This window comes from Stegodyphus dumicola, chromosome 11 (assembly GCF_044657685.1).
Source record: "Stegodyphus dumicola isolate Sdum_Otavi_A_Nest chromosome 11, ASM4465768v1".
In the NCBI taxonomy this organism is placed as follows: domain Eukaryota; kingdom Metazoa; phylum Arthropoda; class Arachnida; order Araneae; family Eresidae; genus Stegodyphus; species Stegodyphus dumicola.
In genome coordinates, this window is record NC_140778.1 from 78,113,676 (window position 1) to 78,126,888 (window position 13,213).

A 13,213-nucleotide genomic window follows, 5' to 3' on the forward strand; every position below is an offset into this window, starting at 1 on the left:
TTTAAGTGCGATTTCCAAGTGAAGTTACTAGTAAAATCCGAATACTCATTAAAAATCATGTAGCTAGCCAATCGGGAGTAACATGAAAGATACGGCGCCATTGATTGAAATGTTGCTACGGTACGCTGTTTCTTAACTTAGATGGTCATTCCTTAATTAAATAGCCCACCAACGGCCGAGCGGTAAAGACGCTGAACACTGGTGGTTCAGTCCGAGGTTCGAATCTCGCGAACGGGCTGGCCGCATGGGCGGTTTCGTGGTTTCCCCCATGTGTAACGTGTATACGAGCCAGTTTCCCTTAGAAAGTCCTCCACGAAGGCATCCCTCCCTTTAGGCAGATAGCCCTCGTGTGCTTTGCCATAATTAAATAATCCAATCCAATCCTTAATTAAATATAATTGATTTGTAAATTCTACTAGAACTGACGGTAAGAATTGAAGTGGAAATAAGTAATATGGTGTGCAATCTTGATTAATATAAAATTTAAAATATTTGCATAGAAAAATGTTTGCATTCAGACAGAAAGTTTTTTGAAATATTTGCAATTACTTTATAAGAAGGATTTATTAATAACCGTAATAATTACTTATTATATTACTGATGATTAGGATTCAGTTCTTGACAATTACATTCTAAATTAGAATTTTAAGGATATAATGAAAATACGCTACGCACAAAAATACATTTTAGGAAAAAAAATGAGTTGATTTTTTATGTTTTAAAACTTCTTAAATTCATTTAGTAAACATCGTATCCTCGTTGTTTATTGAATCCAGAATGTTGGTGTCGTTTATATAATTATTCTTACTTGTCCACAGAATCTGCTAACTTATCCAGCCATTACGTAGCTGCAGATCATTTCTACATAACCATTGAACTTCCATTAATTCAGTCTCTAGAGGGTTGTATGCTTATATCATAATTTGACTTTTATAAAAAATGATTATTCTAAATATTATGTTTCTATAAAAATATATTGTGCTTTAAAAGTATGGATGATAGTATCAGCCGCTCTTTCAGCCACTTCAAAAGCAACAGTTTATTTGTTTATTTGTTTTTTTATTTGTTTAGAAATAAATTATGCAGTTAATGTCATAAAATTCAAATAAATATCAAACGAAAATTCTCAGTTTTAGACAATTCGATTTAAACGAAGTAAAGTAGCAGACGATAAAACGCCGAAGGTAAAAATTTACTCTTACAAGAACTTACTCTTAAATTTTTTAAAAAAAGAAAAGATACGAGAGAAATTTAAAAAAATAGTTAAAAATTTGAATAATATCATCTATAATTTAAAAAAATAGTCTTTCATATAGTATTAATAAATATTTATTACGCATCATTGAGGGAAAAAATGTCATATAATTAATTCTTCGTAAAATTTTACTTGAAGTTTAAGGTTAAAAATAGCTGTGGCAATTCAGTGTAACAAAAATCCATAGACCACATTTGGCGTTATTATCGCTCAAAAAAAAGGTGCCAAATTTCAAAACGCGAAATTATGTAAATTCGTGTATATCTTAGAAAATTTTGAATAAAAAAGTCTAATTTTTTGCAGATATGCTTAAAAATACACCTACTTTAAGATGATGGTAAAAATTTTATAGGTTATAATTCAAAATTTTTTTCGAAAAATCTATAGAAATTATTTAAAAATAGAAATTTAAAAAATAAAACGCAAAAAATGGGTAAATTTTATTTGGAATGAACCAAAATTTCGAAATGTGAGAGAAAAAATCAAAAAAGTTTAATAAAAAAAGAGATATTAATAAATATTTGCCAAATTCAATTAACATTGAGGAGCTAAAATTTTGAGAGCTAATATTTTAAAAACTATTCGTACGATTTTTACAAAACTTGGTATTCTGGCATAATTTGAGTCGTAGAATCGAAATATGTAAAACAATTGGTATGTTATTTCAGAAAAAGTCCGATTTTGTGTCAAAATACCTATGTTAGAATAGTGCTATATATAAATCTAATATATATCCTAAGTCGCGCTTTCGAGACATGAAAAACGCAGTTTGAATTTTGTCAATCGGCCCAATAGAACGGGAGATATAGCACTGAACCATTTTTTTTTTTTTTTTTTTTTCTTTTTTTTTTTGAGCAGTGTACTATTCTGAAAGTGGCTAACACCTAAGTGTAGCGTCAGAGAGCCTAACTACATTCATTCAACCTTTAACACATATTCACAATACTTTTCTCTTTTTTTTTTTTTTCAGTCACACGAATAAGTTTAAAATTTTTGGCATTACTTTCGCTTTTACCATATCACAGTATTTCTTAACATTTAAAATAACAGTTCACATTGTACATAAGAACATATTAACATGCCGTTAATTTTACGCATTTTAAAACATACATTAGTAGTACATTGTTAACTTCTATTCTTTTCCAAGCAAGTGCCAATTCTTCTACATTAAAATACTACATTTCAAAAGTCTTTCAGACTAAAACTTCTTTCTTGCCAGAATGTTTTAAATAAAATTTATACAATAACTTTTACAATATTCAAGTATTTACACATTCCTATTATACATCAACTTTAGTTTTACTTGCGAGTAATTGAAAAACATAATATTAAAATAGGTAACAACTCATTTCTCGCCTTTTTGGCGATAAAGGTAGACCTCACATGAGGTGAAACTTCTTGAAATCTGCCACTTGCAGTAAGAATCAAAGATTAACTTAAGTTTGCAAAGTAACATAAAATTTTACTTATCTTTGTGATATTCGGACATTCTTTTCTCTGCCCAGTCCTGGAAGGTAGCAACGATTCGTGTTTGATTTATCCTCCTTCTTGTGCGAGCTCGCCCTTCAGGTCCTTCCTCTAGGAGCTTTCTTTTCCCTTCAGTTCGGTCACCCTTGAATACCTTCCTTTTCGCCTCTGCCTGTGGTCTTGGCCGTTTGATGGCCGCTGGTCTTGGCGGAACCGGGACACTTCTCTCTCGTTCCTGCTTGGACCTCGTTGCTGGCCGTTCAAATTTTCCTTGTATCTTTTCCTCCGCCGCTGGTGGTCCTTCCGTAATTCGGCGACATTTGCTGCGTAGAGTCCTGTCCGATGAGTAGATCTTCCGTTTGGGAGCCGGGATATAGTTGCCGTTATTTCTCCTGGCTCTCTTTGCATTCGCCGTACTTCTCCCTTCTTCATTCTGCGGGTGGTCGTGCCCTCTCTTTTCTGGTCGGTGGAACGGCTTCTTTTTCTTGTTACCTTCAATTTTCCAACGGGGAAACTTTCTTTTCAATTGCTCCTGCCTCCTAATGGCTTGTCCTTGTGCTTGTCGTTGTTCCACCTCTGGAGCTTGTGCCTGCCGTGCCGGATCCTGCAAAAGATCTTTAAATATTTGCATTTTATTACGGTCATAGTATGGTTTTATTTGGTCAATGTTTGCGGAGCATGTTTCACCATTCCTGGCTTTTAACGCCACTACAGCCTGAACTATTTTTTCTATGACATATGGTCCTTCAATTCTTGGAAAAAATTTGGCGGTTTTATCTTCTTGTGCTGAAGAAAGTGAATGCTTAATTTTTAATACTTCATCTCCTACTTTATAAGTTAATCCCCGTCGTTTCAAATCATAATAGAGCTTCTGTTTTCTTTGTGCTACTTCAGTGTTCTTTTTTGCTTCTTTAATTAATTTTTCCATATCACCCATTTTAAATTCTGGGGCTCTTTGTTGAACATAAAATAATTTATCTAACGGCGTTATAATCTTTCTGCCTAAAAATAACTCAGCAGGAGTTTTGCCCGTTGTATCATGTTTTGCGGTCCTAAGGGCGAAAGCAAATTCATTGACATAGTTATCCCAGCATTTATGAAAATTTTTAACATAACTACGGATAATTTTCACTATATTTCTATTGACCCGTTCCGCTATATTTGATTGCGGCCGATACGGGACCATTTTTAAATGACGTATGCCCAGTTTTTGGCACATGTCTTCAAATATATTACTTACAAATTGAGGACCATTATCCGATATAACTTTTAGGGGCGCCCCGTATTTTAAAATATATTCATTTAAAATAGAATCAGTAACTAATTTCGCGGAGGCTCGTTTTAAGGGAACAATTTCGGTCCATTTACTAAAATGATCAACCATAACAAGGAGATAGCGACTTTTATTTAACTGACTTTTTGGGAAAGGGCCCAATAAATCGATGCCAATTATTTCATTTGGAAATTCGTATTTAATACTATTTAGAAACCCGGCCGGGCGGAAATTAATATAATTAACTGCTTGACATGTTGGCAGGACTGGACATACGCCCTTGTTAACTTTTGCAGTTCAGGAAAGTAGACTGCCTCGCGTACGCGTTGGATAGTTTTTCGAATACCAGCATGAGAAGCTAAAGGGCTGTCATGGAGCTCCTGAAGGATATTTAATCTAAGACTAGCTGGGATAACAGGTCGAAATTCGTTGTTGGAATTTGTAGTTTTTGTATAAAATAATAGACCATCTATTAGTTCGTAATGGGCCGCCCTATTTCTTATCGCCACAATATCTTGGTGGCTAAAATTTTCAGGATCCTTTAAATACTCATAAATGTTTCCAAACTCTGGATCCTAACCCAGTTCGGTTATTACAGTTTCTCGGGAATTTATTGTACATGCTGTGAGCATTGCCACCTTTACAGTATTACCTTCTTCATCTATTTTTATTCTGGATAGGGCATCTGCTACGATATTTTCCTTTCCGGGGGTATGCTTGATTACCAGATTATATTCTTATAGCTTGAGTGCCCATCTTATTAACCTTGGAGTGAAGATTTTCCCTGAGTACAGTCTAGTTACCGCCGCATGATCAGAATACTCTGTTATTGGCGCCTTTCCAAAATAGACTCGGAACTTTTGCACTGCTAACAGAACTGCAAGTGCCTCTCTCTCGGTCGCACAATAATTTCCTTGTGTTTGATTTAAAGTTCGACTAAAAAATGCCACGGGCTGCTGATTTTGCGAAAGTACCGCTCCTACCGCATAATCCGAAGCATCGGCTGAAATTTCTAAATTCTCATCCTTTTCAGGAAATTTCAACACAGGGGCTTGCGTTAATGCTTGCTTTAATTTTTCGAAAACACTATTGGCTTCGGCCGTCCACGAGAATCTTGCCTTTTTCTTTTTAATTTTAACAATGGTTCAGCAATAGCTGCAAAATCTTTTATAAAGGACCTATAATATGAACAAAGTCCTAGAAAAGAAGAGAGCTTCTTAGCCGTATTTGGCGGCGGATACTTTTGCACAGCGATTATTTTTGATTCGTTTGTCTCGATTCCTTTCTGAGATATTTTGTAACCTAAATATTTTAATTCAGGGGCTGCAAATTTGCACTTTTCGACATTAACTTTTAGACCGGCCTCATTTAATAAAGAAAACACCTGTCTTAAATCCTGTTCATGTTGGTCCAGATTATCACTAGTAATAATGATATCGTCTAAATAGATAAATGTGGACTTTTCAAGAACAGGCCTTAACACAATGTCCATACATCGCTGAAATGTTGCCGGTGCTCCTGAAAGGCCAAACGGCATACGCAGGAATGCATAAGTGCCAGACTTGGTTATAAAAGCAGTCTTAGGCACGTCCTCCGGTCTAACCCCTATTTGAAAATAACCAGTCGTTAAGTCTAAAGTGGTCATATATTTGGTAGACGTTATGTTCCTTAGAATTTCTTCAATAATATGTAACGGATATACCGGATATTTAGTTATGGAGTTTAATTTACGATAGTCAATCGCAAAACGCCACCCTTTTGGATGTGTTAATGGATAGTCATTGTTTTTCTTACATAAAACCACCGGGCTAGCATAACTACTTGAGATGGGCGTTATGATCTTTTTCCGTAACATATCTCTAATGTGCCATTCTATAATTTTTTCTTTATTTTTATCATATCGGTATGCTTTGTGGCGAACTGGCATTGAATCTCCGGTGTCGATACTATGGTTAGTAACCTGAGTAAATCCTGGAATATCGCTAAATAACGAAGCAAATTGACTTACCACTTGTCGGATTCTATGTTGCTCTTCCTTAGGCAGGTGGTTAAGGTTTAACATTGGCGGTTCCGTTTTTTCTTCTCGAACTGGTTTCATCGTCAGCTTAAGGGACGCTTCATTAAAATCCAGCGTTGCTTCTGCCTCTGAAAGTAAATCTATTCCTAAGATGGTATGTGCTTGCAGATTCTTTACTATAAAAAACATAATTTTTACTTGTTCGTCCTTGATACGAACGTATAGCGGTAATTTACCTATGCACTTACATCTTTCTCCCTGCGCAGCTAACACTGTCGTATTATCCGAATTATATATTCGGTATTTCCGAAAATACTTCCTAAAAAAATCTTCTGCCACACAGGAACACTGCGCGCCTGTATCCAGGACTGCGGTGGCTGGGATGTTATTCACCAACACTTCAATCTTCGGAAGACTCAAATTTTTCACCATTACTGTATTTAACTTGAAGGAAGAGGGGTTTTTTTGGCCTTCGGATTTCCGCACCCTCCCGTCAGCAGAAATCCGTTTTAGTTTAGATCCTTTTTTCTTTCCATGCTTTCCTTCTTTTTACACTGGCCTTGAGACTTTTTTCCTGGATTGCTATTGAACTGTCGATGTTCGCCGGCTGTTTTTGGATACTCGGGTTTCCTTGCCCACTGATTCGCTTTGCTTCCGTAGCCGTGTGCTTGACTTTGCTGTGGTCTTGGTTCACCAAATTGGTTTCGTTGTTGATATTGGCGTCTTATTTCAGTGTCCGCCGTTCTTCTACTTTCAAACTGGATTGCTAGCTCAAATAACTTTTCCAGTGTAGTCGGATTCTTTAATTCAATAAAGTCTTGCACTTGGGGAAGTAACCTCGGCAAAATCACTTGAATTATCTCAGGATCCGGACGGTTTCCATACAAGAGTTTGAAGACGTGAATTTTTCTTAAAATAAAGGTGGAAAGATTTTCGATTCTTTGCTGATATATGCTGAAAATTTCCGTTTCTAATTTCGCACGATCCCTTACGACAGGGAAGGCTTTTACTAGGGCAGTCTTGAAATTTTCGTAAGTATAGGTGGGACTTCCTGCTTGACCCAAGAGATTTCTGCCTATACATTTGAACCAATTAAGCGCTTGGCCCCTCAAAGCGCTGGTAGCTAAGGTAACTTTCTGGAACTCGTGCACGGGATACATCATGAAGTGGTCCTCTAGTTTTTCCAAAAAACTGGTTACCGGTGAGTTTCCATTAAATGTTGCTTCTGGTTTCATCGCTGCGCGCATGGTCTGGACGATGTAACCAAATCCTTCCAGGGCGGCAGCTGGCATTTCTGGATTCTGAGCCGCTTCTGCAGGCAACACAGGTTCTTCTTGAAACTCGGCCATGGTTATTCTTCTTCGTCGGGCGCCACTATCAGGTTCAGTGTTTCTCCTTACTTGCTTGGGGAATATTCAAGAACCTGACTCAGAACAGGGAGCTTACTAAAGCTATGTTCAATAAATGTGGGAAGTAGACAAGATACACAGGAAGGGTATACGAAACCCTTTATTTTTCACTCTTTACAATAATTTCCGGACTTCGGAATACAGAGACCAACCACTTGTGGTCTGAACGTAAGAATATAAAAATATTAACTAAACTTTGGAATAATAAACAAGGGCCTACGTGGAAGATTGGCCATATATTAACAGGAAGCCGTATGTAGTACAGAGCACTGTTAACACTACAATACGTTTAAAATTATCAAGAGGATTAAACCTCTGGCCTGGAAGGCAACCAGCAACCGAGTAAAAACTGCTAAGGCAAGCGGCCTGCTTCTACTAACTCCTTCCTCTCTCTCGCTTGGCAAAAAGCCACAACTTAAGTACTTGGCGTTCGCCAACAAATTTGCATAAATAAGTTAAAGCTTTTAATTCTGGCCAGAAGTAGAAAATAAGAAGTGATAGTAAAGATTTAAAATAAAATAAACGTTAGTAAAACTTAAGATCCTTACAATATAATCCGGAAAAATCGATAATCCGGAATCGCCGAAGTCCCGACGAGTCCGGATTAACGATTTTTGACTGTATTATGCAGCAAGGATGATAAATACTTCAATAGAATAACAAAATGTAGCCCGATGAAGATTCAAGAAAAAGATTAAGAAATGCTCATGTTTTTTATTACATTGTTCCTTAAGCTAAAAAAAATTTAGAACTACCGCGAATGATTTGTTTTCTTATAAGCTCAAGATTTGATTATCTCTGAAAACAATCATCTTGCAGAGGTAAAATGGCAGTATCGAATTAAAAATTCTAGTTAATCCAAAATAAAATGAAATAAGTTTTGTACACACACTGCAGTTAAAAAAAAAAAAAAATGTGGTTGGATAAAAATTCACTTGAGTTACATATGCGGCATTAAACTGACATTTCAAGTTTAACAATTAAACGCAAAAACAAATTTAGATGGTAATATCGAAATTTTATGCATGCACACACACAGGGGGGAGGATAAAGATGAAACTTATTTGTTTATTTTTATTAACAACAATTTATCCATGTACTGTAATGCATAAGAATTATAACTATCTCTGCCATATTCACTAAATGGAAAAAACGAATAAAAGTTTAGATTAGGATATTTGAATACAGCAAAGAACACGAGAGCTATCTGCCTCCCCTAAAGAAAAATGCCTCACATTTACGTTACACACAGAAAAAACCATACAGCCAGTACTTTCACCTATGATCAAACTTCCAGCATTCAGCAGTCTTAACTACTCAGCTACGTGTGGGGCTAAAAAAAAACTTAAATGTTTCATTTACTGATATTTTATGTATGAAATATATGTCTTTTAGAAAAATTTTAATTTCTTAGATAAGGAGAAGTGTTTTGAGTAAAAAAATCAGTATGTTGGGGTTCTCCATCCACACATTAATAGTTCAAAGCACATTGAAATCATTAGAAATGGGCTAGCCCTAAAGGTGGTTTTGTGGTTTTTCTGGATCCTAAATAGAATACCAGCCATAAAGGTAATTTTTATCTTTAGATAGTTAAGTCATTGTGTGCTTTTTCATATTCATTAAATGTTATGGTACAGAAATTTAGGTCAGTTATCTAATTTGTGATTATATTGCTCAAATGTGTAAAGCTTAGTTAAAATTTTGATGTAAGCACAATATCAAGATACCACACTATCTCGAACTTTTAATTATATCAGTCTTTGGAAGTTTTAAGGTATTTATTTTTTAAATGGGTGAGGAGTAAACTAATACATATCCATGTCATAATACATTTTAAGCTAATAATGAAATGTAAGATCATCACAAAGAAATTGGATTATTTTTATAATTTAACTCAGAAACATTAAATCATTATTTAGCATTTTAATGTACATTTTTGAATAAGAAACTTGATTATACACAGATCTAATGCTTTTTTAGAATGAATTATAAATAATTAAGGACATCAGCATCTCCTCAGCTGGAAATGGAACCAAAATTAACGAAACCACAGCACTAACAATTCTGTTATTAAATTAGCTATTAAATAATAAATATAATTACTTTTCAATAATTTAAAGCGATTATAAAAATATTTCACATTATAATATAAATGTTTCTCCCTACAAAATGGCAAAAGCATTAAAATTATTGACTAGCTTTTGAACAATTAAGTACTATGTGACGTCATTAGATTATTTTGAAGCAGGAGGTGTGAAAAATGTGCAATGTTCTCACAGGAACCCTGGAACTCTCGAATATGCATCGAGTCTGTTTTCAATTACACCATGAAGACATGTGGAAGGACAGGAGAAAATACTTTATAACTATCTTACAAGTAAATGATCAACAAACATTTTGAAAGAAACAGAATACATCTACAAAGAATATATCAGGACAAACTGGTAATATTTGAGTTGATCTTCATTACTAAATAAACCTTAAAATACAAGTTCTAGTAACCCAGTAGAAACATTAAATCATTATTTACCATCTTAATGTACAGTTTTTAAAAAGAAAATTAACTATACAGAGATCTAATGCTTCCTTAGAATGAATTATAAATAGCTAAGGATGTCAGCATTTTCTCGCCTAGCACAGGAACCCATAAATTCAAGAAATCAGTGTTACCTACCCTGCTATTAAATCAGTTGCACGTTAAAGTTTTAATCTTTAATTTGCACAGATTTAATCAATATATATACTAAATTTTCAATAACTGGAATAAATTCTTTAAATATGTTTATTTTTACGGAGTCAATCAACAGTTGATTTTTGTATTTCTTATATCAAGTGCCCAGAAAATATCCAGTATGATCATTATGTATTAGTTTCAATACTATATTAACTTATTAGTTGTATTTTGCTGTTTAACTTGAAGAGAAAAATTTAAAAAAATGATAATTAGCTTTTAGTTGCCTTTCATTTTTTAATTAATCTCAAATCAAACATAGTTCACTTTGCTTTATAAATGATGCTAGCTATTCAAGAGAAAATTCTTCAGCAAAGCATGTGACTGCTATTTGTCAAAAGTGAAGAGTGCTTTTGTGGAGGACTTTCTAGAGGAAACTGGTTGGTATCCAAGTTACACATTGGAAATTTGCAAAAATGCTCATGTAGCCAACCTTTAGATTGGAATCCAACTCAGGTCAATCTATTAGTATTCAGTAACTTTACTGCTTGGCCACTGATGGGATCCAAATCAAACATATGTTTAATTATTAAAATGAGCTATTGAACAGAAAATTCTAAAAGAAACGATAATTACTTATCCAAAACAAAAGTAACATAAATTTATCCAAACCATTTTAATTTGCTAATTAAAGGAGATTTAAACAGTTTATTTATAATTTGAAACCATGCAATATGATTTCTTAATTTTTTACAAAGTTTAACCATATACAACATGATACACCATTTACTTATTATTAACTAATTGTATGAGGTGCATAGAAATTTGATGAAAATCTCAATTATAAAGTATAATTTATATATCACAATGACGAGTTTACATAAGTAAGTTGAATCAAGGATATTTTGTTGTTGCATATCTGTTACAATATAAAAACAGGATCAAATTAAATTAAGATAAATTAAAATTATTAAACATTTATTATTATACTTGTTTTGTGTTATAAAAACCTGCTGAAATCGGTGTAGAGTAATAGCTATTCTGATCATCCACAATTTACGAATTTTATTTGAGAAAAGATAACGTAAGTTCAAAATTATAAAAGAAAAATTTAACTATGAGATGTTAGGAAATAAAATTAGGACTAATATTTTGAAACTACATTTGTTCAAAGATTAATAAACCATGCTTCATATCGAAAGACTTTTGATGATCCTGATAAAAATTTAATTCAGGAAATACTGAAAATTGTTTCAGTGATACGAATTATTGTTATAGTATTAAGTGATTAAAAAATATTTCAGAGTATACTGTAAATGCTTCTCCTTATAAAATAGCGTTTAACACGTTAAAGCATTAAAATTAGTGATTAGCTTATGGAAAATTTCTGTCTGCATACGAAAAACAACGAACAAAAAATTTCAGTAAAGAACAAAGAAAATGCGCGAAGATCCCAAAACCACGACAAATTGGCGACATTTGAGTTGCTCTTCATTACTATGACAAACATAAAGTTCTTCTTCTAGTAACCCGGACTCAAAACTCTTCATCTGAACGTCATGCGTGATTGACATTCATTATAACCAATGAGAGGGTGCCATTTAGTGGGAGGAGCGAGAAGAGGTCCGGTTAATAACGTCAAAGAATATGTAAATAGAACTTTCTTTTAAAACGTGTCCCTAATATTGTTGTACTTTTAAAGTGTTTTCATCTCTTTTGTGGTAATTTGGAGCAATGAATGAACAAACTAAGCTTTATTAGTGCTAAAGTGAGAAATCATGCTAGTCCGAAAGAAACAAACTTATTTTCATGACATGTTGTCCTGAAAATCATATATCGCACTAAATGTATCTTCTGTTCAAAATGTATTAGTGTTTTATATTATATGTGTATACTCAAACTACTTTGCTTAATCTAAACATTCCAGGTTCAGTCCTGAAATTGTAACATCTCCCAGAATGCTATGAAATACTGATAAATTCTTGATTATATTTCCAGAGACCCTGCTAGTTTTCCGAATATATTTGAGTACAGCTTGTATTGGAAGTTGCAATGCAGAGTAAAAAGCTTCCTAAATGAGCTCATGCCTACTCACCCAACAGAAAATCCTCAAAAGTCATATACACAAAAGCCTCAATAAAACCAACATTTCCTTCTTAATGCAGGATAAGATAAAATCATAATGTGAGGTATGTAATAAATTATTTCTCGACACCTCTAGTTTTGAAATGCAGATGCTTATTCACATAAGAGAGAAACAAGCATAAATGTATTGCTGCATTTATGAAACCTCGTGCATGAGGTATACAGAGTCATTTAGACAGTATGGTTCTTTAAACAAGCATCAGCATATACATACAGGAGAAAAAAACTCCTATGCAAGATTTCATTTGGATGAAAAAGCACCTGAAACATGAAGAGGATTATTCACTCAGAAAAGAAACCTTTTGTGTGTGATATATGTAATAAGTCATTTGTTTACAAACTTAGTTTGATAAACCATATAAAAATTCACACAGAGGAGAAACCTCATGTGTGTGAGATATGTAACAAATCATTTAGACGAAAAAGTGGTTTAAAGGACCATATACTTATTCACTCAGGAGAGAAACCTCATGTGTGTGAGGTATGTAACAAGTCATTTATTCAAAAAGGTAATTTAAAAACACATATACTCATTCACACTGGAGAGAAATCTCATTTGTGTGAGGTATGTAGTAAGTCATTTGCTCATAAAAGTGATTTAAAAAAACATATACGTATTCACACTGGAGAGAAACCTCATGTGTGTGAAATATGTAATAAGTCATTTGCTTACAAACAGAGTTTAAATAACCATATGCTTAATCACACAGGAAAGAAACTTATTCAATCAGGAGAGAAACCTCATGTGTGTGAGCTATGTAACCAGTCATTTACTCATAAAGGTAATTTAAAAACACATATACTTATTCACACAGGAAAGAAACCTCATGTGTGTGAGATATGTAATAAGTCATTTATGCAAAAAGTTCATTTAAGAGCACATTTACTTATTCACTCAGGAGAGAAACCTCATGTGTGTTACGTATGTAGCAAGTCATTTGCTCATAAAAGTGATTTAAAAAAACATATACTTATT